The sequence below is a fragment of the Felis catus genome, chromosome B3 (genome assembly GCF_018350175.1).
Source record: "Felis catus isolate Fca126 chromosome B3, F.catus_Fca126_mat1.0, whole genome shotgun sequence".
In the NCBI taxonomy this organism is placed as follows: Eukaryota; Metazoa; Chordata; class Mammalia; order Carnivora; family Felidae; genus Felis; species Felis catus.
In genome coordinates, this window is record NC_058373.1 from 83,870,065 (window position 1) to 83,897,954 (window position 27,890).

The 27,890-nt window shown below is 50.8% G+C and overlaps 3 long non-coding RNA genes and 6 other non-coding genes across 9 annotated transcripts in view; 5 read left to right on the forward strand and 4 right to left on the reverse strand.

Moving 5' to 3' along the window:
- The window catches only part of LOC111560870, a 48,101-nt gene that overhangs the window by 14,459 nt on the left and 5,752 nt on the right, over positions 1-27,890 (forward strand). The window contains exons 4-6 of the long non-coding RNA XR_002743050.2: positions 6,039-6,322; positions 7,042-7,164; positions 26,383-26,499. This is a non-coding gene — a long non-coding RNA (uncharacterized LOC111560870). The remainder of the gene's footprint in view (positions 1-6,038; positions 6,323-7,041; positions 7,165-26,382; positions 26,500-27,890) is intronic.
- Positions 42-27,645, reverse strand: LOC111559023. The gene is made up of 5 exons (XR_002740063.2): positions 27,362-27,645; positions 26,519-26,641; positions 7,184-7,300; positions 4,321-4,506; positions 42-418 (listed from the first exon to the last, which is right to left on the reverse strand). It is a non-coding gene; the product is annotated as an uncharacterized LOC111559023 (long non-coding RNA).
- LOC111559016 lies at positions 6,024-6,187 on the forward strand. Its single transcript, XR_002740059.1, has one exon. It is a non-coding gene; the product is annotated as a U1 spliceosomal RNA (small nuclear RNA).
- LOC123386044 lies at positions 8,106-13,893 on the forward strand. The gene is made up of 2 exons (XR_006599518.1): positions 8,106-10,794; positions 11,402-13,893. It is a non-coding gene; the product is annotated as an uncharacterized LOC123386044 (long non-coding RNA).
- TRNAY-GUA lies at positions 10,300-10,389 on the reverse strand. The gene is given in 2 exon segments: positions 10,300-10,335; positions 10,353-10,389. It is a non-coding gene; the product is annotated as a tRNA-Tyr (tRNA).
- LOC111559030 lies at positions 13,729-13,892 on the forward strand. Its single transcript, XR_002740071.2, has one exon. It is a non-coding gene; the product is annotated as a U1 spliceosomal RNA (small nuclear RNA).
- LOC111559027 lies at positions 19,788-19,951 on the reverse strand. Its single transcript, XR_002740068.2, has one exon. It is a non-coding gene; the product is annotated as a U1 spliceosomal RNA (small nuclear RNA).
- TRNAY-GUA lies at positions 23,294-23,383 on the forward strand. Its single transcript is given in 2 exon segments — positions 23,294-23,330; positions 23,348-23,383. It is a non-coding gene; the product is annotated as a tRNA-Tyr (tRNA).
- Positions 27,497-27,660, reverse strand: LOC111559028. The gene has a single exon (XR_002740069.1). It is a non-coding gene; the product is annotated as a U1 spliceosomal RNA (small nuclear RNA).

Genomic DNA, 27,890 nt, shown 5'->3' on the forward strand with positions numbered 1-27,890 from the left:
ACATGCAATAGGCAACAGAGAATCAACTCAACCTTAAATACTAAGAGTTTTGTCACCAATTTAACACGAAATTGTCTTAATCCTCAGTATGACCTTTCGGATTACGTAGTAACCTAATCTTGCGACAACGAAAGGAAAATTTGAACAGAGGGCGTCAGTCAGGACAAGGCGTCCATTCTCAAGAGTAGATGTGTGGGCTGGGGAGGGGCGTCGAATGGTCTCCGAAAATCAAATGAACGGAAATATCACGTTTTCATCCTGTGGGCTTCGGCTGCCTCTTTCAGCCTGCCCGGATTTGTCTTTTCCTCTTCTGTACAAGAAGATTCTTTCCGGAGATCGAGTGGAGGTAAAGGTAAATATCCTCTTCAGATAGGAGCAAAATGATTGAAGTGTTGTGTGTTCCTGGGTGATCGGGTCCCTGGAGCAAAGCAAGGCAAGAGACAGGACTAGAGATTATTGGGTCAGCAAAGACTTCTCTGAGGTTCTAGCAGCATCAAGATCCGAGTTAACGTGTGTTGTACATCCTTTTACTTTACTTTTCTTTTCTTTTGTTTTTTAATTTATTTTGAGAGAGAGCGGGAGGACGGGCGAGAGCAGGGGAGAGGGAGAATCCCAAGCAGGCTCCGTGCTGTCAGCGGGGAGCCCCACGCGCACCGAACCCCCTCTCCGCCCCCTCCCCGCCCCCAACCGTGAGATCATGACCAAGGCTCGTTCCCTTAAGGGACTGAGCACCCAGGTGGCCCACGTTTTGGATTGTTAGTTGTCTCAGGAAGTTTCCTTTCTTAGGGTGTACTACTCCTGCAAACAAACAAATGGTTCTCTTCCCTAACCCCAGGAAAATTATCAAAACCAAGAAATGAACATTGATACAATCTTACTACTCTACAGACGTTATTCCCTTTTCCATCAATTGTCCCAATAATGTCCTTTAGAGCAAAGGAAAATTCGAAATCATGTGTTGCATTCAGTTGGCATGTCTCTTTATCTGAACTAGTTCCCAGGTAGTTCTTTGCATCTCATGATGCAGGCCTTTTTGAAGACTACGGGCCAGTCATTTTGGAGACCGTCCTTCAGTTTTTGAGTTGTCCTGGCTTCCCTCGCAAGTACATTCAGGAATGCATTTTTGACACGAAGGCTACGTAAATGATACCGTGTCTGCTATGGGTTGGTTTGTGTCCCTCCAAAAAAATGTGTTGAAGTCCTGAGTCCTGGTACCTAGGACTGTGACCTTCTTTAGAAATCTGATCTTTGCAGATACAGTCGGGTGAAGGTGAGGTCACTCGAGCGGGCCCTGATCCAATGTGACTGTTTTCCTTACGCGAGGAAGACGGCAACGTGAAGAGACTCGCTGACAGGACACCGTGCGATGGCAGAAGCAGAGAGTGTAGTGATGTAGCCGCAAGCGAGCCAAGGCTTGGCTTGTCACCACCGGAAGCTGGGGAGTGACGAGGGACGATTCCACTCAGAGCCTCAGAGAGAGTATGGCCCTGCTGGCACCTTGCTTTTGGACCTCTAGCTTCCAGAACTGTGGGAGAAGACACTTCTGTTTTTTTAAGCCGCCCACTTGGTGGTGTTTTATTATGACAGACCTGTACAGATGTATACAGGCCTCCTCTGGGCACCACGTTTGGAGGCACGTGAAGGCAGTTTGTTCTATTACCGGTGGGGTTAACATCGACTACTTAGTGAAGGAGGTGTATCGGTTACCCGTCTCTGTGTAACAGATTGCCGTAAAACTTAGCGATTGGAAATAATGACCGTTTCACTTGCTCACAATTCTGTGGATCAGCGATTCTGGCTGGGTTCCGCCGGGCAGTTCTGCCGGTCTCAAGTGGGATCGCTGGAGCCGCGGCGGCCAGCCTGCAGGTCACCTGGGGCCTAGTCGGTCTAGGGGACTTCGGCAGACACGGTTCACGTTCACTCCGGCGATGTCATCCTCCAACGGGCTAACCCAGGCTTCTTCTCATGGTGGCCTCAGGACAGGCAAGTGAGAGCCAGTCTTAATGAGCAAGTGATTTTCAACCTTCTGCTTGCGTCCCATTTACTAATGTCCCATTAGCCAAAGCAAGTCACATAGCGAAGGCCAAAGTCAGCAGGCTGGGGTGTTGCAGAAGCACCTGGGTACTGGGGCCAGCACTGCAACTGTCGGCCACTGGAGGTGTTCATCAAGTTTTCCCTTTGTAATTATCAAGTGATTTGTATGGAGATAATTTGAGGATATGTGAATATCCTGTTTAACACGACAGTTTTTAGCGTCCACTGATGGCTCTTGCGTTACGATCGCCAAATGTCCATTTTCTAATGCCATCATTCATTCTTCAGGTATCAGCTGGCATCGTAAGGTAGGACTTTCCCTCCTTCCCTATGTGCTAACGATACGAACTCATGGTTGTTATTTTGTTCAGTTGTTTGTAACCCAAAACTGTTTTGAAATTTATTTTGATGTTCGAATGTTCTCAGATCGGGCCTATAAAAACCCCTTCAGGGTGCCTACGGTGTCCTTCGGACACGTCCATAACATTTTTGGAGCATTTCCGTGTCTTCTGGCACAAGATGTTCCAGGGCCATTATGTATCTGTCTTGGCTCGTGAAAATTATCTATTTCTCCAAAGAGGCCTGGTTCTTTTTAGTGGGGAGTGGTTTTAGAAAACAAGATCAAGGGGCGCCTGCGTGGCGCAGTCGGTTGGGCGGCCGACTTTGGCTCAGGTCGTGATCTCACGGGTTCGGTTGGTGAGTTCGGCCCGCTTTGGATCCTCAGCCCCCCTCTCTCCGCCCCTCCCCCGCTCACACATTGTCTCAAAAACAAATAAACGTTAAACAAATAAACGTTAAGAGAAGGAGGAGGAGGAGGAGGAGGAGGAGGAGGAGGAGGAGGAGGAGGAGACAGAAAGAAAAGAAAAAAAGAAAAAAGGAAAAGAAAGGAAGCAAGATCAAGGCGGTAGGTATGTCTAATGCTACTGTCTTTGCCTCTAGGCCCCTTCAGTGGATAGAGGTAGAGAATACGTGTATTTCCTAACACCTATCTACAGATGTAGATTAAAAGCAATGAGCCCAGGGACAGCTACGTGGGTGGTTCAGTTGGTTAAGCATCCGTCTCTTGATTTTGGCTCAGGTCATAACCTTGGGGTCATGATATTGAGCCCTGCCTCCGGCTCCCTGCTAGGTGTGGAACCTGCTTAAGATTCTCTCTACCTCTGTCTCTGCCCCTCTCCCCCCTCTCAAAAGAAATTAATAAACGTAAAGAAAATTCTCTCTCCCTCTCTCTATGCCCTCTCCCCCACTCGTTCCTTCTCTCTCTTTAAAAAAAAAAAAAAAAAAAAAAAAAAAATTAAAAAAATAAATAATGAGCCCACACCAGTACCTTAAATTCCAACTCTCAATTTTATGCAAGTGGGTCCTCCTTGCCCTCCACCATTCCATATTTGTTTGTTTGCTTGCTTTAATTTTTTTAACGTTTATTTATTTTTGAGAGAGAGAGAGAGAGAGAGAGAGAGAGAGAGAGAGAGAGACAGACAGACCGATCACAAGCAGGGGAGGGACAGAGAGAGAGAGGGAGACACAGAATAAACAGGCTCCAGGCTCCGAGCTGTCAGCACAGAGCCTGATGAGGGGCTCGAACTCACAAACCGTGAGATCATGACCTGAGCTGAAGTTGAACGCTTAACCAACTAACCGACTAAGCCACCCAGGCACCCCGTGTTTTTGTTTTTGTTTTTAATGTTTATTTATTTATTTTAAATGTTTATTTTTGTGTGTGTGAGAGAGAGAGAGAGAGAGAGAGAGAGCGAGCATGAGCAGGGGAGGGGCAGAGAGAAAGGGAGACACAGAATCAATCCAAAGCAGGCTCCAGGCTCCGAGCTGTCAGCGCAGAGCCCGATGTGGGGCTTGAACCCATGAACCGCGAGATCGTGACCTGAGCGAAAGTCAGGCGCTTAACCGACTGAGCCACCCAGGAGCCCCAAATGTTTATTTATTTTTGAGAGCAAGAGAGACAGAGCATGAGCAGGGGCAGAGAGAGAGAGACAGACAGACAGACAGACAGAATCTGAAGCAGGCTCCAGGCTCTGAGCCATCAGCACAGAGCCCGACGGAGGGCCCAAACTCATGAACGGTGAGATCATGACCTGAGCTGAAATCAAGAGTCGGATGCTCAACAGACTGAGCCACCCAGGCGGACCATCATTCCATATTTGTTTGTAGCTCCTTTCTCCAACAGTAAGAACCTTGACTCCCAACATCCATTTAGTCATTAGCTCAATCCTACAATATACACAACGTTGTTACAGAACTGTTACGACCATACAGCTATGAAATACAAACCTACTATGGGACAGTTCAGTATGTGTTTGCAGTTCTTGTCTTTGGACTTGAAGATGTTTATAGTCGATGTACTGTGCCCAAAAGTCATTTCAGTTGGTTATTTTTTTTTCTTCCAGTGTGGCTACACTATTCATCTCAGATCGCTAGGTTCAGTTATGCTTATGTTCAACGTTAGGGATGTTCCCCCTGTGATTTAAAAATATATGTAAAATATTAATAGAATTCCAGAAGTCAAAATTACAGAGAAAGGTGTACTCAGAAAAGCATCACTCTCTCCTTCCACTCCCCCCCCCCCTTCCCCAGGCAATTTCATCATTTATCTATTTAGAGAGTGCTAGTCGGGGAGAAGGGGAGAGGGGCAGAGGGGGAGAGATAGAACCTTAAGCAAGCTCCACACTCAGTGCCCAGCCCACGACCCTGGGATCCTGACCTGACCTGACCTGAAGTCAAGAGTCAGACACCCAGGTGTCCCTAGTCTTCTGTTTCTTTTGCCAAGACTGTATAATTTTCTTGTTTTCACACTTTTCCTACACAAACGGTAGCATACTACGTATATTTGGGGGCCTTTTTCTCCCCCCCTCCTCCCCCACTTAACACAGTCGATGTGTCATACCTAAAGCGAACCCACAAGTCAAGCAACCCTGTCCTAACCTCCTGGAGGCCACAAGGTCAGCCAAAGAAAAAAGTAAACAAACTAGAAAACCCAAACGAGGGCTCACCAGCCTTTGCAAAGACTGTGATTTCTCAGTGGGGAAAATGTTAGAAAAAAAAACGGTGACAAAATCAAACCCCTCAATCCAACTGCAAACTGCAAACTGCTGTGCAGTGCCTGGCTGGCTCAGTTGGTAGACCATGGGGCTCTGAGTGAAGAGTTCTAGCCCTACATGGGTGTACATACAGATTGATGAGGGAAACAAAGGCAAGAGAAACGTAGCTTAAACTAGATCTCCTTACAGCTTGCAGCCCACTGATAGAGAGCTGAAACATGCAGAGCGTGACCTTCCTCAAGGAGCTCACGGCTGCCGTAGTGCCTTAATGTTTATATTTCGTTAAAAACTAAAAGCAACCTTACCATGACAGCAGCTAGCCCCTCAGGGTCCTGAAAGCCTTGCTTCAAAATTCCTTGGAAACTTACTTTATCTCTATCCCCCCTCCCTCCACAAATTTAAAAATATATCATCAAGTCACTCCTCACAAGCCCAGGGCAGCTCTTTCTGCCTGCCCACCGGGTGCTGTGCTGGTGCTACGTATAATAACAACACCTTTTTGCACTGAAACGTCTGGAGAAACCTTTCTTAGCCATCTGCTCATGAATCCACGTCATAATTAAAAAACAAATAAATAAAATAAATAAGAGAACTACAAACTAATGTTCATTTTAACTGGAAGAATCACAGCCAGGCTCCCCCGGTTCTTCTACTTTCGTCTCCCAAGGGTGGAAAGTTCCTCCGCCCACTCGGGCGACGGGGCGTGGCGTATGTAGATGAGCATGCGCGCATTGGCTGCCGGTCCCGGACAGCCTGGGCGCGCACGTCCCGCGTGGGGGCTAGGCAAAGGCGCCCGAGGTTGTTGTGCGGACGGGAGAGGTTGGAGCTGAGGGGGGGCTGCGGGCATCCGGGGCGCGGAGGCCGCGTGGGGCAAGTGACCGTGTGTAAGAAGCGTGGCGAGCGCGAGGGTGTGGGTCGAGGCGGGCCGAGCAACTCATACTTACCTGGCAGGGGAGATACCATGATCACGAAGGTGGTTTTCCCAGGGCGAGGCTTATCCATTGCACTCCGGATGTGCTGACCCCTGCGATTTCCCCAAATGTGGGAAACTCGACTGCATAATTTGTGGTAGTGGGGGACTGCGTTCGCGCTTTCCCCTGGTTATCTGGGTTCACCAAGAACAGGCGCAGCTTTTTTCTTTCTCTTCGTGTTGGCGCAGAAGTGGACTTCTGGGCGTTTGGTTGTCCACAGTTAATGCCTACGGTGTCGGAACAGCAGTCTCGGCAGTGTTTGGGGTTTGTGTTTTTTTTTTTTCTTTTTTTTCTTCTTTCTCGCGTTGTTTTCTTAAAGCCCTTTCGCTTTGGAGGCTGGTAGTCGCTTTCAACGCGCCCTCCTGGGCCCGTGGGGGCTGGCTGGTTACGAGCGCGGGACGCAGCAACGTTTTATAGAGACCTTACTTTCACAGAATCCGCCGAACTAGATAGCAGCCATTTATATACTACAGGATTCCCCCAGGTGGTTCCAGACACGCTTGGAGAACGGATCTAACATCTTATTAGCTTTGTCTTTTTTCCGAAAAATTTTCAGTGTTTGGTTTTTGAGACAGCGAGCGTGGGCGGGGAAGGAGCAGAGAAAGAGGGAGCCCCAGAATCTGAAGCAGGCTCCAGGTTCTGAACTGTCAGCACAGAGCCAGATCCGTGGCTCGAACTCACCAACCGTGAGTTCAGGACCTGAGCCCAAACCCCACGCTTAGCGGACTGAGCCACCCAGGACCCCTGCATTTTAGTTTTCTAACTATACCCCCTGAGAGGGAAGTTCCACGAGGCCAGAGATTGTCTATTTTGTTGATTGCTCCATTCATACTTGGCTACAACAGTGCATGGCGGCATAATAGGCTTTTAGTATATGCTTCATTAATTAGCTTATAGATCGCGGGGTTAAAAAAAAAAAAAGTTTCTGGGGCGCCTGGGTGGCTCAGTCCAGTCAAGCATCCTGACTCTTGATTTCGGCTCAGGTCACGATCTCACAGTTTGTGAGGATCCACCCACCAGTCTACCCCATCGGCCTCCAACCTAGCCTGGTTCAGCCCCTTCTCACTTTAGAAGAATGGGATCATTTTACAAACCATCAGAAAAAGGTAAGTCAGGGGTATGCACCTTAGTTAGTTTTCTCCCATGCCTTCCTCTTCTGTTCTTCCATCATGCTTCACTCTGGTTCAAGGTGTAGGGGAGACAGAACTTTACTTTTTACCCTGTTAGGGTCTCCAGCAGGGCCTGAGAATTAAATTGGACGTAAAACAGAATATCAGAAAGAAAGCATACAGATTTTTTCCATGTACGTGGGAGACCCCATAGTAACATGAAAACCCAAAGAAGTGGCTAGGTGGGTCTCCAAGGAGCCCTGGTTCCTTTTTTTTTTTTTTTTTTTTTTTTTTTTCCATTTTGTGTATCTGGAGGCCAAGATCCAGTGGTGCTTAGCGTTCAGGGATACTGACGTGTGATTGCATTTAGGCCCTGCACCTGTTTTACTCCACGGATTATGATCCATTATTTTTTCTTAAATTTTTTTTTAACGTTTATTTATTTTTGAGACAGAGAGAGACAGAGCACGAACAGGGGAGGGACAGAGAGAGAGGGAGACACAGAATCTGAAACAGGCTCCAGGCTCTGAGCTGTCAGCACAGAGCCTGACATGGGGCTTGAACTCGCGGACCGTGAGATCATAACCTGAGCCGAAGTCAGACACTTAACCAACTGAGCCACCCAGGCGCCCCTATGATCGATTATTATCATGATCTCGATTTGGCCAGTGGGAACCCTTTCAAAATGGCTCTTGTGTGCTTGACATGTCCACATCAGTGGCACATTGCTTTACTTTTTGGCACAGCTCCATGTTTCAGGGCATGATGAGGCCGATTGATACCCAGCCATGTCCGCCAGTCTGGTGGCCTGGCTCCTTTGACCCTCCTGTGTGCACCGACCTGGATCCCTTTGAGGGAGGTGGTTACTTCCTGAAATAGGTCAAGGTGCTTTGGACTTCCTGGAGAGGCACTGGAGTCAGAGGCGGGAGAGAAGAGAACACCAGGGCCGGGGTTGGACTCCTTGCCCTGGCTCCACGTATTTTAACATCCCCTCGGGTGTGTGCCCACCCACCCACCCACCCAGTGAAAGTCCCACAGAGGCGCAACAGGTCACATCTACGTGGCCTTCCCTTGACTGTGTCGCCACTGCCTGACTGGGTGGCAGGCACTGCTGTGCCTGCAAGGATGTGGGGCCGTACCTTGGAAGCACCCGGCTACTCCCCATGACACCCCGGACAGGAAGCGTCGGCCATGCTAGGGCCCACTCTTGCATTTGCTGGATGCCAAAACCCACCTCCCCCCTCCACCCCTCACCCTGCTATTCCCCCAAAGCGCCAAAGCTAGGTCCCCAGGGATTCCACACCTCCACATCTCATGGGGGGGGGGAGGGGGGCAGGCACATCCAGTGAAGGTGGTTGAGGTTTTATCTTTGGTGCCTGTCTGCTGGTCTCTGCCTGTAGATGGTGACATTAGAGGCTGGGGTCTCTCTGTGGCTTCCCGAAGGTCAACTGTTGGACTTCAAAGGCAGGGCCTCCTGAACCCGTGGAGGCAGTGGGACAGTAGCACTGAGACCGGGCTGGGGAGCGAACCAAGAGGAAGGGGGGGGGGGGGCCGGGGGAAACGCAGTCTCCAGTTTGGGAGGCAGAACTAAAACCGAAAAGGCGCTTGTGGTCTCAGAGGTCAGGGATGGCAGTAGCCGGGTCCCTGAGGCCTCAGAGAGCCACACTCCCGGTGCGGTTCCGCTGCCAGCCCCCTCTGTGATGTGCTCCAACTGTACTTTGAGTCTCTGGAGTTTCCTTCCCACAGGAGGGAAGAGAAACAAGGACCTTTCCCTGGCGTTCTTCTCTGCACCCACCCGCAGCCCCAACAACCTGGCTGTGTCCCCAGGATGAAGCCCGTTTTCTCCTGGATGGGTGCTCTCTGACAGGCCCTCAGTGTCTCCCTCTTCAGGCCCTGCCAATTTCGCCTTAAGGGCCCAGCGCTAAGTCAGCCAGCTGGTCAGAACCCACAGGCCAGCTGCCTGTGTAAGTAAGGACGTGAATTTGTGCGCCCGACCGACTGTGACGACAGCTGCCCCCGTCTCACTCCACCCCTACTCCCACTCTTCTGCGCCCCGACTCTGACTCTTAAGTCTGCGTTTTGCCGCCACACTCCGCCCCACCCCCCGCTCGCCCCCGCCCCTTTCTGCATACAGGTGGAGACCCCAGCGGTCCGGTCGGTCCGTGGCCAGAAAGCGGGTAAGATAGAAATATTTCATCCATCTCCCTCTCCCTCCGTCCGATGTAGCGGGAGAATCGGTACGGGTGGATTTACCACCGGTGCACAGAGCGTGAGTAATCACTGCTCTCTCAGCGGGAGCGCCCCCAGCCCCGCCATCCGTGGCTACAAGAACAGGTGCGAAGGCACGGGAAAACGGAAGTGTACCCGGACCACGGCCCTGTCCTCGGACTGACAAGAAACCTGAAGGGGCCGCTGAAGTTCTCGTCGCGACTGGCAAGGCCCATGAGAGGGGCCCTGCTGCATTTCGTTTCTGCCAGTGTCAGCTTCGATGCAAGCGCACAATTGGCGATGGCTTGGAAAACCTCAGAGTGACAGTTCTGTCCCACAAGTAGATTAAGCTGGTCGGGGAAGAGGGTTTTCTGTCTCCGTAGAGCTGTATATTTATAGACCCTATGAGAAACAGGGAAGGAGGAGACAGAGAGACTGCAACTGGGAGCGACCGACGCAGCGACCGTCCTCGGAGGCAAGGCAGGAGATCGAGGAGGGGGAGTTTTCATGAAGGACGCCATGGTTGTTCCCGACCCGTGTGACGACCTGTACGCTTGTCAGCCTCGAGGGCTTGCCGAGGGCAGAACCTCTTTGCCCACGCGTTTGTCTGGAGCGGGAGCAGTGGGCGAATAAAAGTGGGGAAGGGCGCGGGACGGCGTGGGGCTGAGACAAGGCAGGAGCGGCGGGGACGTGGAGCGTCCACGGGCACGTGCAGGTAAACTGCGGGAAGAAGGCGCAGGTGTGTTCCCTGGCGGCAGCACACGAGCAGACGTAGGCAGGTGTTCCGTAAAGGTTTTACTTACTGACTTTGGCCTGTGGGAGAGGGGCTGCCGCGAGGCTGCAGGTGCCCCGGGCGGGGCAGAGTTGGGGCGGGGCGCTGGGGGGCGGTGCCCCCCGCCCCGTGGCGCAAAAGCGTCAGGCACTTCCTTCGAGCCGGAATCGAACCAGCGACCTAAGGATGCCCACACGTATCCAGCCTACAGTCCTCCGCTCTACCAGCTGAGCTATCGAAGGGTGCACGCTGACAGGCCCGGGTCATTGCTTCTTCTTGAAATGACGGAGGCCACCACACTGGCAAGCCGGAGGTCCGGCATGCCTTGGCGTGGTTGGAAGGCTCTTTAGAAAAAAGAGCAGGGCCGACGCCGCCCCAGCGCCCCTTTCCGGGCAGAGGGAGCATATCCCCTGCGTTTGGCGGCTGCCCGGCCGGTGGCCCCAGCCTCCCGGGTCGCGATTGTCAAGATGCCTGGGCCGGGGCTCTCGCCTGTTGCGTTTCCCCTCCCGGCGCTCCTTTCTACAGGTGGGGACTACAGCGGTCCGTGGCGGCAGTGGCGAGGAGGGGCGTCGGTGAAGCTGGCGTGTTGGTTGTGCGGGGGTGGCCTCGCGGAGGAGCAGAGGAGAACCCACTGGGATGGGCACTAGGTAGGTGGCTGCGAACCGCCTAACCACCTGCTGGTTTTTAAATGCCTTTAGTTCAAAATAATCCTTAGGCCAAAATGACATTTTTTTGGTGTGGCAGATTATGCCACCATACGAAGGCAATATCGTCTTGCCTGGATTATGCAAGCCTCCTGAACTAACTGACTGATTTCCCTGCTTTTGTCTTTAACAGCCTGATTTCTTATTTTTTATTAACAACGATAATAATAATTATAATGGTAATTATTATTTTGGGTGCCAAGCGGAGTGGGAGGCGGAGGACTCAGATCAAGGCACTCCCCTGCTCAAAACCTCCCAGCTCGGGGTTGCCTGGCTGGCTCAGTCAGTAGAGCATTTGACTCTTGATCTTGAGGTTGTGAGTTCGGGCCCCCGAATTGGATGGTGTGTGTGTGTGTGTGTGTGTGTGTGTGTGTGTTCCTTCTTCCTAAGATTTTATTTTTAAGTAACCTCTACACCCATCTTGGGTCTCCAACTCACGACCCCAAGATCAGGAGTCGCATGCCACAGCCACTGAACCAGCCGGGACCCCGATGTAGACCTTACTTCAAACACTAAACAAAACAAAAACTTTTGGTTCGCTCACATTTAGAGTGTTACAATGATCTGCGCAGAGCGGAGTGGTCTCTGGAGATGCCTGATGATCTGTTCTGAGGAGCAGCCAGCAGCATGATGGACCCGGCCAGGGACCACTTACACCTGAGACGGACTAGAGAAAAGCACTCCCAGAGATGGAAGTCCAAGTCAAGAGCGTCACCTGTACCCAAGGAGACGGTGGCGGCAGCAGCAAGTACCTGTGGTCGATTTCCAGGCGGAACTGAGACAGGTATTCTCAGCCGGGATGCCAAGAAGTGGTTAAAGTGGTATTGGAACATCTAGGTAGCTGATTTCCAAGTGAAGTAAAAGTATTATCCGTGGGGGGCGGGGGTGGTGATGGTGTGGGACCTCTTACAATGATCTACAAGACCCTCATGATCTTATCTCCAACCTAGTCACCTCTCTGACCTAATTTTGTACAACTCTTCAGTTTTGCGCTGGACGCAGGGCCTCCTTGCTATTCTCCACACACAGTCCTACCTGGGCCTTTGCGCTAGCCGACCTTTGTGCCGGGGATGCTTCCTCCCCCGCCCCCTCCGTGATTGACACCCTCACCTCCTTCAAGTCTTTGCTTGAAGCATAGCACCTTCTCGTGTATAACCTCTTCTGAGCACCCACTAACAGCTAACACACTAATTAATTTACGTATTGTGTCCATTGTTGATTTTCTCCCACTCCCTCTGCCCCTTCTACAAAAAAAACATGAACGCCAAGAGGCCTTTTTGTTACCAGTTCCTCAAAGTGTCTGGCACAACAACAAACAGTTGTTGAACGGGCAAACAATGTCGTCAAAGAGAACAGAATATAAAAGGAGGGTCCAGGAGCCAGGGTTCAGCCAGGGGGAAGTGCCGGGTTATCTTGTTTCATCACCAGAGACTTTCTTAGGCTGAGAGCTGCAGAACTCTGAACACATAAGGACTGTTCCTGCACTGAGACTGTTTCCTGCACTGAGACTTGACCAGACTCTAGCATAGCTTCTGGCAGCACAAGGTTCTGTCCCTAAGTTTGACTTCCAGCCTGAGGAAGTTAAACACCTGACACAGGCCCCCAACCTGTGTTGTAAATAGGGCATTTATTAAAAAGGGCTTGCGATTGCGAATGTGGATCTCTTACAACTCTGAAGGGTCCCTCCCATCTCAAGGACTTTGAAATGTGATGGGGAAGGAAGTAGGGCCTATCTCCCAGTCTGTGGGAGGAGAGCATCCTCAGTTCAGTAACTGCCAGCTAACAAACACAACCGCCTCACAGCAGTTACACCGAACTACCCTTTGTAACCTTTCACTTCTCTGACTGGACTGAGCCCGCTTCCTCTCATTCTTCCGGGAAAACGCCCAAATCACCTCCGCACAAATCGGATTGGAGCTCAGCTCTTTCCCCTACTGTCAGTAGTCACTGAATGACATCTTTTTTCACCACTTTACTTACTGTCTGCTGCGTTTACCTTTGACGGAGTCCAAGTCAGAAAGGACCAGAGGGCACTTGGTGGGGCCACCCTGTGTGCGTGGTGGGGTGGTAGAGGGGGAAAGGGCTGAAGGGCACCTGACCCTGGCTGCCCGGGGTTTCGGGCGACACGACTGGCTGCGGTTGAAGGGCACTGTTTAGCGTTTTACTTAGTTTTTCGTTCTTCAACACTTAGAATCCTGGTTTTTCTTCTAGCGTTACTAGGTCAGGCTACTGCAGGTTACTGAAGCCCTTTTATTCAGAAAGTCGCCATGGCTAAACATTGCCACGACTTCTTACTAGGGCAGCTGAGCACTTAACGTCAAGCGGCAGAAAGACCTTTCCTGAGTTTTCGATTATATTTGAAAATGAGTTTCAAACAAGCGAGGACAAAAATGGGCCGAAAGTTTCTTTTTGTTGAAAGGCAGGTTGACACCACATCCGAGCCCGGACCCGCCACCACTCCCGCTGGGCGCCGGGCGACCCCCGCCTTCTCGAGTCTCGCTGCTAGGTCCCGGACCCCTCGCCTCGTGCCCACCTGCGCCCGCTCCCCCCCCCCCCCCCCCCCCGGCATCGGCGGGTCTGCCCGGCCACTAGCACATCCGTTGTCCCAGAGCCGGAGACCGGATGCGGGGGACGTCATGGCAAGGCGTGGCGTATGTAGATGAGCATGCGCGCATTGGCTGCCGGTCCCGGACAGCCTGGGCGCGCACGTCCCGCGTGGGCGCACGGCAAAGGCGCCCGCGGTTGTTTTGCCGACGAGCGAGGTTGAGGCGGGGGGCGTGCAGGGAGCGCGGGGTGCGGAGGCGGCGTGGGGGAAGTGACCGTGTGTGTGAAGTGCGGCGAGCGCGAGGGTGTGGGTCGAGGCGGGGCGAGCAACTCATACTTACCTGGCAGGGGAGATACCATGATCAAGAAGGTGGTTTTCCCAGGGCGAGGCTTATCCATTGCACTCCGGATGTGCTGACCCCTGCGATTTCCCCAAATGTGGGAAACTCGACTGCATAATTTGTGGTAGTGGGGGACTGCGTTCGCGCTTTCCCCTGGCTTAGTGTGTTTCGAAGAACAGGCCGCTCGTATGCTCGCTGTCTTCCGGGTTTTTTTTTTTTTTTGTTTCTTTCTTTTTGGGGCTTGGCGCCCTGGGGCGCCAGCGTTTGCGGCGCTGGTAGTCTCGCTGTGGTGTGTATGCGTTGGGGCGGTGAGTTGCTGCAGGTGCCGTCGGGCTTCTAGCCTGAACTGCATTGGGGGGGTCACGAGGGTTTTTTGAAGGGTTAATTAATGCCCCACCATTAACAGGGCCAAGCCTTGTGGGAGCAAGTAACTATGCTAGAAAGCTCCAGCTGGCCCGGTCAGGAACTCTCAACTGCCTTCTTTGCACCTGCTGGGGGTGTGATTTTACCACGACTATTTCTGGAGCTGGAAGTAGTTGCATTGGCTGGTGGAGGTGAAAGAAACACTCACCAGTGGGGTTTACTTACTTCTACGGTTTTGTATAGTTTTAAGAAAGATTCCTTCCGGTCCCCATCAGTCAATCCGGTGAAAAACATTTTTGTGTCAAACTTAGGGCTGGGGTAGCTCTCTGGATACATACTGTATTAGTTTTACTTTGGTATTACTAGCCAAAGAAAGATTACTAACGGAGATGGCCCGGCCTTAGCTCTGCCAATAATCACCAATAATTGAATTGCTGTTGGACCCCTGGTAACTGTACGAATCATTTATACCTTGTCAGTTGCGTTCAAGTACCAAAGTCAGTTATTGTAGAAAGCTTCAGTGTCAAGTCCTTGTGAAAACCATAGTCCAGTTCTGAACCTGAAGTGCTGCTGGTTTCACTTGGAAAGCGTGAATCCAACTGTTTTTTTCTTTCACTTTTCTTTTCTTTCACTTTGATAGCTACATAAGTGACCCCAGTGAGCCTTTTCAGAAAGGGTAGCAGCTGCTTGCCACAGCGTAGAGGCACACCGGGGCAGGCACTCCCCCAGGGCACAGTTCATCCGGAACTGAGAAATATGCTATTGGTTTAGAGTCTAATCCCCAAATTGGAGTTAAGCCTCCACTAGGACCAACCTTTAGTTTCATGACAAAATAAGTGGAAAAGGCTTTCAAAATTTGGGAAAAGTTGAGGGGATGACTCTTAATAGCTAGTTTCATTTCTTCACAATACTTTTTCTAGGAACCAAACCATCCACAGGATCTCGGGAATTACCGTGCAATGTTTTGTCACTGGTTTCGCCTGTTCTGTAAAAGCTGAAACCTACTACTGTCTACGATACCCTACCTAGTCCACCAAATTTAAATTTTCTTTTTTTGGTAGCAGACTGGTTTACTGCAAAATTTTGAGACTTTGAGATTGTAACACGTTGCAGCCCTCTCCAGCTGATAACACGTCCTAAATATTTTACTTCAGTTTCACAATATTGCAACGTGTCTAGTGAGGAGGCCTTATGTCCCTTTGAGGGAAGGGATTGTAACAAAACCAAAGTGTCCATTCCAAGAACGTAATTGCCCTTTAATTTGGGAGGCTACCAGCAAATCATCTACATATTGAATAATTAATTGTAGATCCCGCTAGTGGGACTGTAAATGTCCTGATTTCCTTCAGAAATCTTTTCCATAAATATGGGATCCCATAAATAAAAGCAAAAAGAATTTAGACTTGTCCACTAGAGGGACAGAAAAACAAGCAGAACATAGATCAGCTACAGAAATAAGCTTTGCAGATGACAGTGCCTAACGTCAAGATCATTGCAGAGTTAGAAACTATAGGAGTTAATGGTAATGGAGTAACAAATTTATTTTTCTAAGATCTTATACAAATCTATATATTGGTCAACCATTTCATCTCATAGATAAATGTCTCCTAGACTCTTTATAGACAGTGCTCTTTTAAAATGATTAAAATATCTCGTTTTTCTAATTCTTTTATCACTGGTTTTATTCCTTCTAATTGAGTTCTTAACAAAGGGTATTGTTTTACACCTGAGTATGGCTTATCTTTTTGTTAAGTTATTTTTATTGGTTCTATGTCTCTAAATGAGTACCATTATTCCCTAAGGCCCAACTCCATACATCTGTTTCTTTCGGCTCTGTCTTCCCCAAGTGCAGTGAGAGACTGTCACTCTCCGCCATACACCCCTTTTCTTTCAGAAGGCACATACTTAGCAAATAACTAGGGACCTTTTCCTCCAGGGAGCTTCACCAGTATTCCATCTATAATACAGAGTATGCTAGCCTTTACTTTGCACAGCAAGCCTTCCCCAACATGCTAACAGGAGAATCAGGACAAAGTGAAAACATTATGTTCCTCAGTCAGAGGACCTAGCTGTATAGGAACTGCAGAGGAAAAGGAACAAGTAGAAAGGTGACCTGAACAACCAACAACCTGTATTGTTCTCTCACCAGCTGGAACAGAAGACATTTCCAGGAAATTGCAGAATAAGCAGCAACAGTATCTAGCAGGAAAAGTAAGGCTATATTAGGCCAAGGAAAGTCTTTGACACACAAAGTTGGTTCACCAGTTCCCACCTCTGAGATTCTCTTAATCACCCAAATTTGAGCCATTTACTGGTCCTTCCTTCCTTCCTTCCTTCCTTCCTTCCTTCCTTCCTCCCTTCCTCCCTCCCTCCCTCCCTCTTTTCTTCCTTCCTCCCTCCCTCCCTTTCTCCCTCCCTCCCTCCCTCCCTCCCTTCTCAAAGTTAGCTAACATATCGTGCAATAATGGCTTGAGGATTAGTATTTAGTGATTCATCACTTACATATAACACCCAGTGCACATCCCAACAAGTGCCCTCCTTAATGCCCATCACCCATTTAGCCCACCAACACCCCCAACACCCTCCAGCAACCTTCAGTTTGTTCTCTGTACTTAAGAGTGTCTCCTGGTTTGCCTCTCTGTTTTTATCTTATTTTTCCTTCCCTTCCCCTATGTTCATCTATTTTGTTTCTTAATATTCCACATGAGTGAAATCATATGACCGCCAAGTAATATTCCACTCTGTGTGTGTGTGTGTGTGTGTGTGTGTGTGTGTGTGTGTATACCACATCTTCTCCATCCATTCATCCATCAATGGACATTTTGGCTCTTTCCATACTTTGGCTATTGTTGATAGTGCTGCTGTCAACATTGGGGTGCTTGTGTCCCTTCAAAACGGCACACCTGTATCCCTTGGATAAATACCTAGTAGTGCAATTGCTGGGTCGTAGGGTCGTATGTAAGTGATGAATCACTAAATACTAATCCTCAAGCCATTATTGCACGATATGTTAGCTAACTTTGAGAAGGGAGGGAGGGAGGGAGGGAGGGAGAAAGGGAGGGAGGGAGGAAGGAAGAAAAGAGGGAAGGAGGGAGGGAGGGAGGGAGGGAGGAAGGGAGGAAGGAAGGAAGGAAGGAAGGAAGGAAGGAAGGAAGGAAGGAAGGACCAGTAAATGGCTCAAATTTGGGTGATTAAGAGAATCTCAGAGGTGGGAACTGGTGAACCAACTTTGTGTGTCAAAGACTTTCCTTGGCCTAATATAGCCTTACTTTTCCTGCTAGATACTGTTGCTGCTTATTCTGCAATTTCCTGGAAATGTCTTCTGTTCCAGCTGGTGAGAGAACAATACAGGTTGTTGGTTGTTCAGGTCACCTTTCTACTTGTTCCTTTTCCTCTGCAGTTCCTATACAGCTAGGTCCTCTGACTGAGGAACATAATGTTTTCACTTTGTCCTGATTCTCCTGTTAGCATGTTGGGGAAGGCTTGCTGTGCAAAGTAAAGGCTAGCATACTCTGTATTATAGATGGAATACTGGTGAAGCTCCCTGGAGGAAAAGGTCCCTAGTTATTTGCTAAGTATGTGCCTTCTGAAAGAAAAGGGGTGTATGGCGGAGAGTGACAGTCTCTCACTGCACTTGGGGAAGACAGAGCCGAAAGAAACAGATGTATGGAGTTGGGCCTTAGGGAATAATGGTACTCATTTAGAGACATAGAACCAATAAAAATAACTTAACAAAAAGATAAGCCATACTCAGGTGTAAAACAATACCCTTTGTTAAGAACTCAATTAGAAGGAATAAAACCAGTGATAAAAGAATTAGAAAAACGAGATATTTTAATCATTTTAAAAGAGCACTGTCTATAAAGAGTCTAGGAGACATTTATCTATGAGATGAAATGGTTGACCAATATATAGATTTGTATAAGATCTTAGAAAAATAAATTTGTTACTCCATTACCATTAACTCCTATAGTTTCTAACTCTGCAATGATCTTGACGTTAGGCACTGTCATCTGCAAAGCTTATTTCTGTAGCTGATCTATGTTCTGCTTGTTTTTCTGTCCCTCTAGTGGACAAGTCTAAATTCTTTTTGCTTTTATTTATGGGATCCCATATTTATGGAAAAGATTTCTGAAGGAAATCAGGACATTTACAGTCCCACTAGCGGGATCTACAATTAATTATTCAATATGTAGATGATTTGCTGGTAGCCTCCCAAATTAAAGGGCAATTACGTTCTTGGAATGGACACTTTGGTTTTGTTACAATCCCTTCCCTCAAAGGGACATAAGGCCTCCTCACTAGACACGTTGCAATATTGTGAAACTGAAGTAAAATATTTAGGACGTGTTATCAGCTGGAGAGGGCTGCAACGTGTTACAATCTCAAAGTCTCAAAATTTTGCAGTAAACCAGTCTGCTACCAAAAAAAGAAAATTTAAATTTGGTGGACTAGGTAGGGTATCGTAGACAGTAGTAGGTTTCAGCTTTTACAGAACAGGCGAAACCAGTGACAAAACATTGCACGGTAATTCCCGAGATCCTGTGGATGGTTTGGTTCCTAGAAAAAGTATTGTGAAGAAATGAAACTAGCTATTAAGAGTCATCCCCTCAACTTTTCCCAAATTTTGAAAGCCTTTTCCACTTATTTTGTCATGAAACTAAAGGTTGGTCCTAGTGGAGGCTTAACTCCAATTTGGGGATTAGACTCTAAACCAATAGCATATTTCTCAGTTCCGGATGAACTGTGCCCTGGGGGAGTGCCTGCCCCGGTGTGCCTCTACGCTGTGGCAAGCAGCTGCTACCCTTTCTGAAAAGGCTCACTGGGGTCACTTATGTAGCTATCAAAGTGAAAGAAAAGAAAAGTGAAAGAAAAAAACAGTTGGATTCACGCTTTCCAAGTGAAACCAGCAGCACTTCAGGTTCAGAACTGGACTATGGTTTTCACAAGGACTTGACACTGAAGCTTTCTACAATAACTGACTTTGGTACTTGAACGCAACTGACAAGGTATAAATGATTCGTACAGTTACCAGGGGTCCAACAGCAATTCAATTATTGGTGATTATTGGCAGAGCTAAGGCCGGGCCATCTCCGTTAGTAATCTTTCTTTGGCTAGTAATACCAAAGTAAAACTAATACAGTATGTATCCAGAGAGCTACCCCAGCCCTAAGTTTGACACAAAAATGTTTTTCACCGGATTGACTGATGGGGACCGGAAGGAATCTTTCTTAAAACTATACAAAACCGTAGAAGTAAGTAAACCCCACTGGTGAGTGTTTCTTTCACCTCCACCAGCCAATGCAACTACTTCCAGCTCCAGAAATAGTCGTGGTAAAATCACACCCCCAGCAGGTGCAAAGAAGGCAGTTGAGAGTTCCTGACCGGGCCAGCTGGAGCTTTCTAGCATAGTTACTTGCTCCCACAAGGCTTGGCCCTGTTAATGGTGGGGCATTAATTAACCCTTCAAAAAACCCTCGTGACCCCCCCAATGCAGTTCAGGCTAGAAGCCCGACGGCACCTGCAGCAACTCACCGCCCCAACGCATACACACCACAGCGAGACTACCAGCGCCGCAAACGCTGGCGCCCCAGGGCGCCAAGCCCCAAAAAGAAAGAAACAAAAAAAAAAAAAAAACCCGGAAGACAGCGAGCATACGAGCGGCCTGTTCTTCGAAACACACTAAGCCAGGGGAAAGCGCGAACGCAGTCCCCCACTACCACAAATTATGCAGTCGAGTTTCCCACATTTGGGGAAATCGCAGGGGTCAGCACATCCGGAGTGCAATGGATAAGCCTCGCCCTGGGAAAACCACCTTCTTGATCATGGTATCTCCCCTGCCAGGTAAGTATGAGTTGCTCGCCCCGCCTCGACCCACACCCTCGCGCTCGCCGCACTTCACACACACGGTCACTTCCCCCACGCCGCCTCCGCACCCCGCGCTCCCTGCACGCCCCCCGCCTCAACCTCGCTCGTCGGCAAAACAACCGCGGGCGCCTTTGCCGTGCGCCCACGCGGGACGTGCGCGCCCAGGCTGTCCGGGACCGGCAGCCAATGCGCGCATGCTCATCTACATACGCCACGCCTTGCCATGACGTCCCCCGCATCCGGTCTCCGGCTCTGGGACAACGGATGTGCTAGTGGCCGGGCAGACCCGCCGATGCCGGGGGGGGGGGGGGGGGGGGGGGAGCGGGCGCAGGTGGGCACGAGGCGAGGGGTCCGGGACCTAGCAGCGAGACTCGAGAAGGCGGGGGTCGCCCGGCGCCCAGCGGGAGTGGTGGCGGGTCCGGGCTCGGATGTGGTGTCAACCTGCCTTTCAACAAAAAGAAACTTTCGGCCCATTTTTGTCCTCGCTTGTTTGAAACTCATTTTCAAATATAATCGAAAACTCAGGAAAGGTCTTTCTGCCGCTTGACGTTAAGTGCTCAGCTGCCCTAGTAAGAAGTCGTGGCAATGTTTAGCCATGGCGACTTTCTGAATAAAAGGGCTTCAGTAACCTGCAGTAGCCTGACCTAGTAACGCTAGAAGAAAAACCAGGATTCTAAGTGTTGAAGAACGAAAAACTAAGTAAAACGCTAAACAGTGCCCTTCAACCGCAGCCAGTCGTGTCGCCCGAAACCCCGGGCAGCCAGGGTCAGGTGCCCTTCAGCCCTTTCCCCCTCTACCACCCCACCACGCACACAGGGTGGCCCCACCAAGTGCCCTCTGGTCCTTTCTGACTTGGACTCCGTCAAAGGTAAACGCAGCAGACAGTAAGTAAAGTGGTGAAAAAAGATGTCATTCAGTGACTACTGACAGTAGGGGAAAGAGCTGAGCTCCAATCCGATTTGTGCGGAGGTGATTTGGGCGTTTTCCCGGAAGAATGAGAGGAAGCGGGCTCAGTCCAGTCAGAGAAGTGAAAGGTTACAAAGGGTAGTTCGGTGTAACTGCTGTGAGGCGGTTGTGTTTGTTAGCTGGCAGTTACTGAACTGAGGATGCTCTCCTCCCACAGACTGGGAGATAGGCCCTACTTCCTTCCCCATCACATTTCAAAGTCCTTGAGATGGGAGGGACCCTTCAGAGTTGTAAGAGATCCACATTCGCAATCGCAAGCCCTTTTTAATAAATGCCCTATTTACAACACAGGTTGGGGGCCTGTGTCAGGTGTTTAACTTCCTCAGGCTGGAAGTCAAACTTAGGGACAGAACCTTGTGCTGCCAGAAGCTATGCTAGAGTCTGGTCAAGTCTCAGTGCAGGAAACAGTCTCAGTGCAGGAACAGTCCTTATGTGTTCAGAGTTCTGCAGCTCTCAGCCTAAGAAAGTCTCTGGTGATGAAACAAGATAACCCGGCACTTCCCCCTGGCTGAACCCTGGCTCCTGGACCCTCCTTTTATATTCTGTTCTCTTTGACGACATTGTTTGCCCGTTCAACAACTGTTTGTTGTTGTGCCAGACACTTTGAGGAACTGGTAACAAAAAGGCCTCTTGGCGTTCATGTTTTTTTTGTAGAAGGGGCAGAGGGAGTGGGAGAAAATCAACAATGGACACAATACGTAAATTAATTAGTGTGTTAGCTGTTAGTGGGTGCTCAGAAGAGGTTATACACGAGAAGGTGCTATGCTTCAAGCAAAGACTTGAAGGAGGTGAGGGTGTCAATCACGGAGGGGGCGGGGGAGGAAGCATCCCCGGCACAAAGGTCGGCTAGCGCAAAGGCCCAGGTAGGACTGTGTGTGGAGAATAGCAAGGAGGCCCTGCGTCCAGCGCAAAACTGAAGAGTTGTACAAAATTAGGTCAGAGAGGTGACTAGGTTGGAGATAAGATCATGAGGGTCTTGTAGATCATTGTAAGAGGTCCCACACCATCACCACCCCCGCCCCCCACGGATAATACTTTTACTTCACTTGGAAATCAGCTACCTAGATGTTCCAATACCACTTTAACCACTTCTTGGCATCCCGGCTGAGAATACCTGTCTCAGTTCCGCCTGGAAATCGACCACAGGTACTTGCTGCTGCCGCCACCGTCTCCTTGGGTACAGGTGACGCTCTTGACTTGGACTTCCATCTCTGGGAGTGCTTTTCTCTAGTCCGTCTCAGGTGTAAGTGGTCCCTGGCCGGGTCCATCATGCTGCTGGCTGCTCCTCAGAACAGATCATCAGGCATCTCCAGAGACCACTCCGCTCTGCGCAGATCATTGTAACACTCTAAATGTGAGCGAACCAAAAGTTTTTGTTTTGTTTAGTGTTTGAAGTAAGGTCTACATCGGGGTCCCGGCTGGTTCAGTGGCTGTGGCATGCGACTCCTGATCTTGGGGTCGTGAGTTGGAGACCCAAGATGGGTGTAGAGGTTACTTAAAAATAAAATCTTAGGAAGAAGGAACACACACACACACACACACACACACACACACACCATCCAATTCGGGGGCCCGAACTCACAACCTCAAGATCAAGAGTCAAATGCTCTACTGACTGAGCCAGCCAGGCAACCCCGAGCTGGGAGGTTTTGAGCAGGGGAGTGCCTTGATCTGAGTCCTCCGCCTCCCACTCCGCTTGGCACCCAAAATAATAATTACCATTATAATTATTATTATCGTTGTTAATAAAAAATAAGAAATCAGGCTGTTAAAGACAAAAGCAGGGAAATCAGTCAGTTAGTTCAGGAGGCTTGCATAATCCAGGCAAGACGATATTGCCTTCGTATGGTGGCATAATCTGCCACACCAAAAAAATGTCATTTTGGCCTAAGGATTATTTTGAACTAAAGGCATTTAAAAACCAGCAGGTGGTTAGGCGGTTCGCAGCCACCTACCTAGTGCCCATCCCAGTGGGTTCTCCTCTGCTCCTCCGCGAGGCCACCCCCGCACAACCAACACGCCAGCTTCACCGACGCCCCTCCTCGCCACTGCCGCCACGGACCGCTGTAGTCCCCACCTGTAGAAAGGAGCGCCGGGAGGGGAAACGCAACAGGCGAGAGCCCCGGCCCAGGCATCTTGACAATCGCGACCCGGGAGGCTGGGGCCACCGGCCGGGCAGCCGCCAAACGCAGGGGATATGCTCCCTCTGCCCGGAAAGGGGCGCTGGGGCGGCGTCGGCCCTGCTCTTTTTTCTAAAGAGCCTTCCAACCACGCCAAGGCATGCCGGACCTCCGGCTTGCCAGTGTGGTGGCCTCCGTCATTTCAAGAAGAAGCAATGACCCGGGCCTGTCAGCGTGCACCCTTCGATAGCTCAGCTGGTAGAGCGGAGGACTGTAGGCTGGATACGTGTGGGCATCCTTAGGTCGCTGGTTCGATTCCGGCTCGAAGGAAGTGCCTGACGCTTTTGCGCCACGGGGCGGGGGGCACCGCCCCCCAGCGCCCCGCCCCAACTCTGCCCCGCCCGGGGCACCTGCAGCCTCGCGGCAGCCCCTCTCCCACAGGCCAAAGTCAGTAAGTAAAACCTTTACGGAACACCTGCCTACGTCTGCTCGTGTGCTGCCGCCAGGGAACACACCTGCGCCTTCTTCCCGCAGTTTACCTGCACGTGCCCGTGGACGCTCCACGTCCCCGCCGCTCCTGCCTTGTCTCAGCCCCACGCCGTCCCGCGCCCTTCCCCACTTTTATTCGCCCACTGCTCCCGCTCCAGACAAACGCGTGGGCAAAGAGGTTCTGCCCTCGGCAAGCCCTCGAGGCTGACAAGCGTACAGGTCGTCACACGGGTCGGGAACAACCATGGCGTCCTTCATGAAAACTCCCCCTCCTCGATCTCCTGCCTTGCCTCCGAGGACGGTCGCTGCGTCGGTCGCTCCCAGTTGCAGTCTCTCTGTCTCCTCCTTCCCTGTTTCTCATAGGGTCTATAAATATACAGCTCTACGGAGACAGAAAACCCTCTTCCCCGACCAGCTTAATCTACTTGTGGGACAGAACTGTCACTCTGAGGTTTTCCAAGCCATCGCCAATTGTGCGCTTGCATCGAAGCTGACACTGGCAGAAACGAAATGCAGCAGGGCCCCTCTCATGGGCCTTGCCAGTCGCGACGAGAACTTCAGCGGCCCCTTCAGGTTTCTTGTCAGTCCGAGGACAGGGCCGTGGTCCGGGTACACTTCCGTTTTCCCGTGCCTTCGCACCTGTTCTTGTAGCCACGGATGGCGGGGCTGGGGGCGCTCCCGCTGAGAGAGCAGTGATTACTCACGCTCTGTGCACCGGTGGTAAATCCACCCGTACCGATTCTCCCGCTACATCGGACGGAGGGAGAGGGAGATGGATGAAATATTTCTATCTTACCCGCTTTCTGGCCACGGACCGACCGGACCGCTGGGGTCTCCACCTGTATGCAGAAAGGGGCGGGGGCGAGCGGGGGGTGGGGCGGAGTGTGGCGGCAAAACGCAGACTTAAGAGTCAGAGTCGGGGCGCAGAAGAGTGGGAGTAGGGGTGGAGTGAGACGGGGGCAGCTGTCGTCACAGTCGGTCGGGCGCACAAATTCACGTCCTTACTTACACAGGCAGCTGGCCTGTGGGTTCTGACCAGCTGGCTGACTTAGCGCTGGGCCCTTAAGGCGAAATTGGCAGGGCCTGAAGAGGGAGACACTGAGGGCCTGTCAGAGAGCACCCATCCAGGAGAAAACGGGCTTCATCCTGGGGACACAGCCAGGTTGTTGGGGCTGCGGGTGGGTGCAGAGAAGAACGCCAGGGAAAGGTCCTTGTTTCTCTTCCCTCCTGTGGGAAGGAAACTCCAGAGACTCAAAGTACAGTTGGAGCACATCACAGAGGGGGCTGGCAGCGGAACCGCACCGGGAGTGTGGCTCTCTGAGGCCTCAGGGACCCGGCTACTGCCATCCCTGACCTCTGAGACCACAAGCGCCTTTTCGGTTTTAGTTCTGCCTCCCAAACTGGAGACTGCGTTTCCCCCGGCCCCCCCCCCCCCTTCCTCTTGGTTCGCTCCCCAGCCCGGTCTCAGTGCTACTGTCCCACTGCCTCCACGGGTTCAGGAGGCCCTGCCTTTGAAGTCCAACAGTTGACCTTCGGGAAGCCACAGAGAGACCCCAGCCTCTAATGTCACCATCTACAGGCAGAGACCAGCAGACAGGCACCAAAGATAAAACCTCAACCACCTTCACTGGATGTGCCTGCCCCCCTCCCCCCCCCCATGAGATGTGGAGGTGTGGAATCCCTGGGGACCTAGCTTTGGCGCTTTGGGGGAATAGCAGGGTGAGGGGTGGAGGGGGGAGGTGGGTTTTGGCATCCAGCAAATGCAAGAGTGGGCCCTAGCATGGCCGACGCTTCCTGTCCGGGGTGTCATGGGGAGTAGCCGGGTGCTTCCAAGGTACGGCCCCACATCCTTGCAGGCACAGCAGTGCCTGCCACCCAGTCAGGCAGTGGCGACACAGTCAAGGGAAGGCCACGTAGATGTGACCTGTTGCGCCTCTGTGGGACTTTCACTGGGTGGGTGGGTGGGTGGGCACACACCCGAGGGGATGTTAAAATACGTGGAGCCAGGGCAAGGAGTCCAACCCCGGCCCTGGTGTTCTCTTCTCTCCCGCCTCTGACTCCAGTGCCTCTCCAGGAAGTCCAAAGCACCTTGACCTATTTCAGGAAGTAACCACCTCCCTCAAAGGGATCCAGGTCGGTGCACACAGGAGGGTCAAAGGAGCCAGGCCACCAGACTGGCGGACATGGCTGGGTATCAATCGGCCTCATCATGCCCTGAAACATGGAGCTGTGCCAAAAAGTAAAGCAATGTGCCACTGATGTGGACATGTCAAGCACACAAGAGCCATTTTGAAAGGGTTCCCACTGGCCAAATCGAGATCATGATAATAATCGATCATAGGGGCGCCTGGGTGGCTCAGTTGGTTAAGTGTCTGACTTCGGCTCAGGTTATGATCTCACGGTCCGCGAGTTCAAGCCCCATGTCAGGCTCTGTGCTGACAGCTCAGAGCCTGGAGCCTGTTTCAGATTCTGTGTCTCCCTCTCTCTCTGTCCCTCCCCTGTTCGTGCTCTGTCTCTCTCTGTCTCAAAAATAAATAAACGTTAAAAAAAAATTTAAGAAAAAATAATGGATCATAATCCGTGGAGTAAAACAGGTGCAGGGCCTAAATGCAATCACACGTCAGTATCCCTGAACGCTAAGCACCACTGGATCTTGGCCTCCAGATACACAAAATGGAAAAAAAAAAAAAAAAAAAAAAAAAAAAGGAACCAGGGCTCCTTGGAGACCCACCTAGCCACTTCTTTGGGTTTTCATGTTACTATGGGGTCTCCCACGTACATGGAAAAAATCTGTATGCTTTCTTTCTGATATTCTGTTTTACGTCCAATTTAATTCTCAGGCCCTGCTGGAGACCCTAACAGGGTAAAAAGTAAAGTTCTGTCTCCCCTACACCTTGAACCAGAGTGAAGCATGATGGAAGAACAGAAGAGGAAGGCATGGGAGAAAACTAACTAAGGTGCATACCCCTGACTTACCTTTTTCTGATGGTTTGTAAAATGATCCCATTCTTCTAAAGTGAGAAGGGGCTGAACCAGGCTAGGTTGGAGGCCGATGGGGTAGACTGGTGGGTGGATCCTCACAAACTGTGAGATCGTGACCTGAGCCGAAATCAAGAGTCAGGATGCTTGACTGGACTGAGCCACCCAGGCGCCCCAGAAACTTTTTTTTTTTTTAACCCCGCGATCTATAAGCTAATTAATGAAGCATATACTAAAAGCCTATTATGCCGCCATGCACTGTTGTAGCCAAGTATGAATGGAGCAATCAACAAAATAGACAATCTCTGGCCTCGTGGAACTTCCCTCTCAGGGGGTATAGTTAGAAAACTAAAATGCAGGGGTCCTGGGTGGCTCAGTCCGCTAAGCGTGGGGTTTGGGCTCAGGTCCTGAACTCACGGTTGGTGAGTTCGAGCCACGGATCTGGCTCTGTGCTGACAGTTCAGAACCTGGAGCCTGCTTCAGATTCTGGGGCTCCCTCTTTCTCTGCTCCTTCCCCGCCCACGCTCGCTGTCTCAAAAACCAAACACTGAAAATTTTTCGGAAAAAAGACAAAGCTAATAAGATGTTAGATCCGTTCTCCAAGCGTGTCTGGAACCACCTGGGGGAATCCTGTAGTATATAAATGGCTGCTATCTAGTTCGGCGGATTCTGTGAAAGTAAGGTCTCTATAAAACGTTGCTGCGTCCCGCGCTCGTAACCAGCCAGCCCCCACGGGCCCAGGAGGGCGCGTTGAAAGCGACTACCAGCCTCCAAAGCGAAAGGGCTTTAAGAAAACAACGCGAGAAAGAAGAAAAAAAGAAAAAAAAAAAAAACACAAACCCCAAACACTGCCGAGACTGCTGTTCCGACACCGTAGGCATTAACTGTGGACAACCAAACGCCCAGAAGTCCACTTCTGCGCCAACACGAAGAGAAAGAAAAAAGCTGCGCCTGTTCTTGGTGAACCCAGATAACCAGGGGAAAGCGCGAACGCAGTCCCCCACTACCACAAATTATGCAGTCGAGTTTCCCACATTTGGGGAAATCGCAGGGGTCAGCACATCCGGAGTGCAATGGATAAGCCTCGCCCTGGGAAAACCACCTTCGTGATCATGGTATCTCCCCTGCCAGGTAAGTATGAGTTGCTCGGCCCGCCTCGACCCACACCCTCGCGCTCGCCACGCTTCTTACACACGGTCACTTGCCCCACGCGGCCTCCGCGCCCCGGATGCCCGCAGCCCCCCCTCAGCTCCAACCTCTCCCGTCCGCACAACAACCTCGGGCGCCTTTGCCTAGCCCCCACGCGGGACGTGCGCGCCCAGGCTGTCCGGGACCGGCAGCCAATGCGCGCATGCTCATCTACATACGC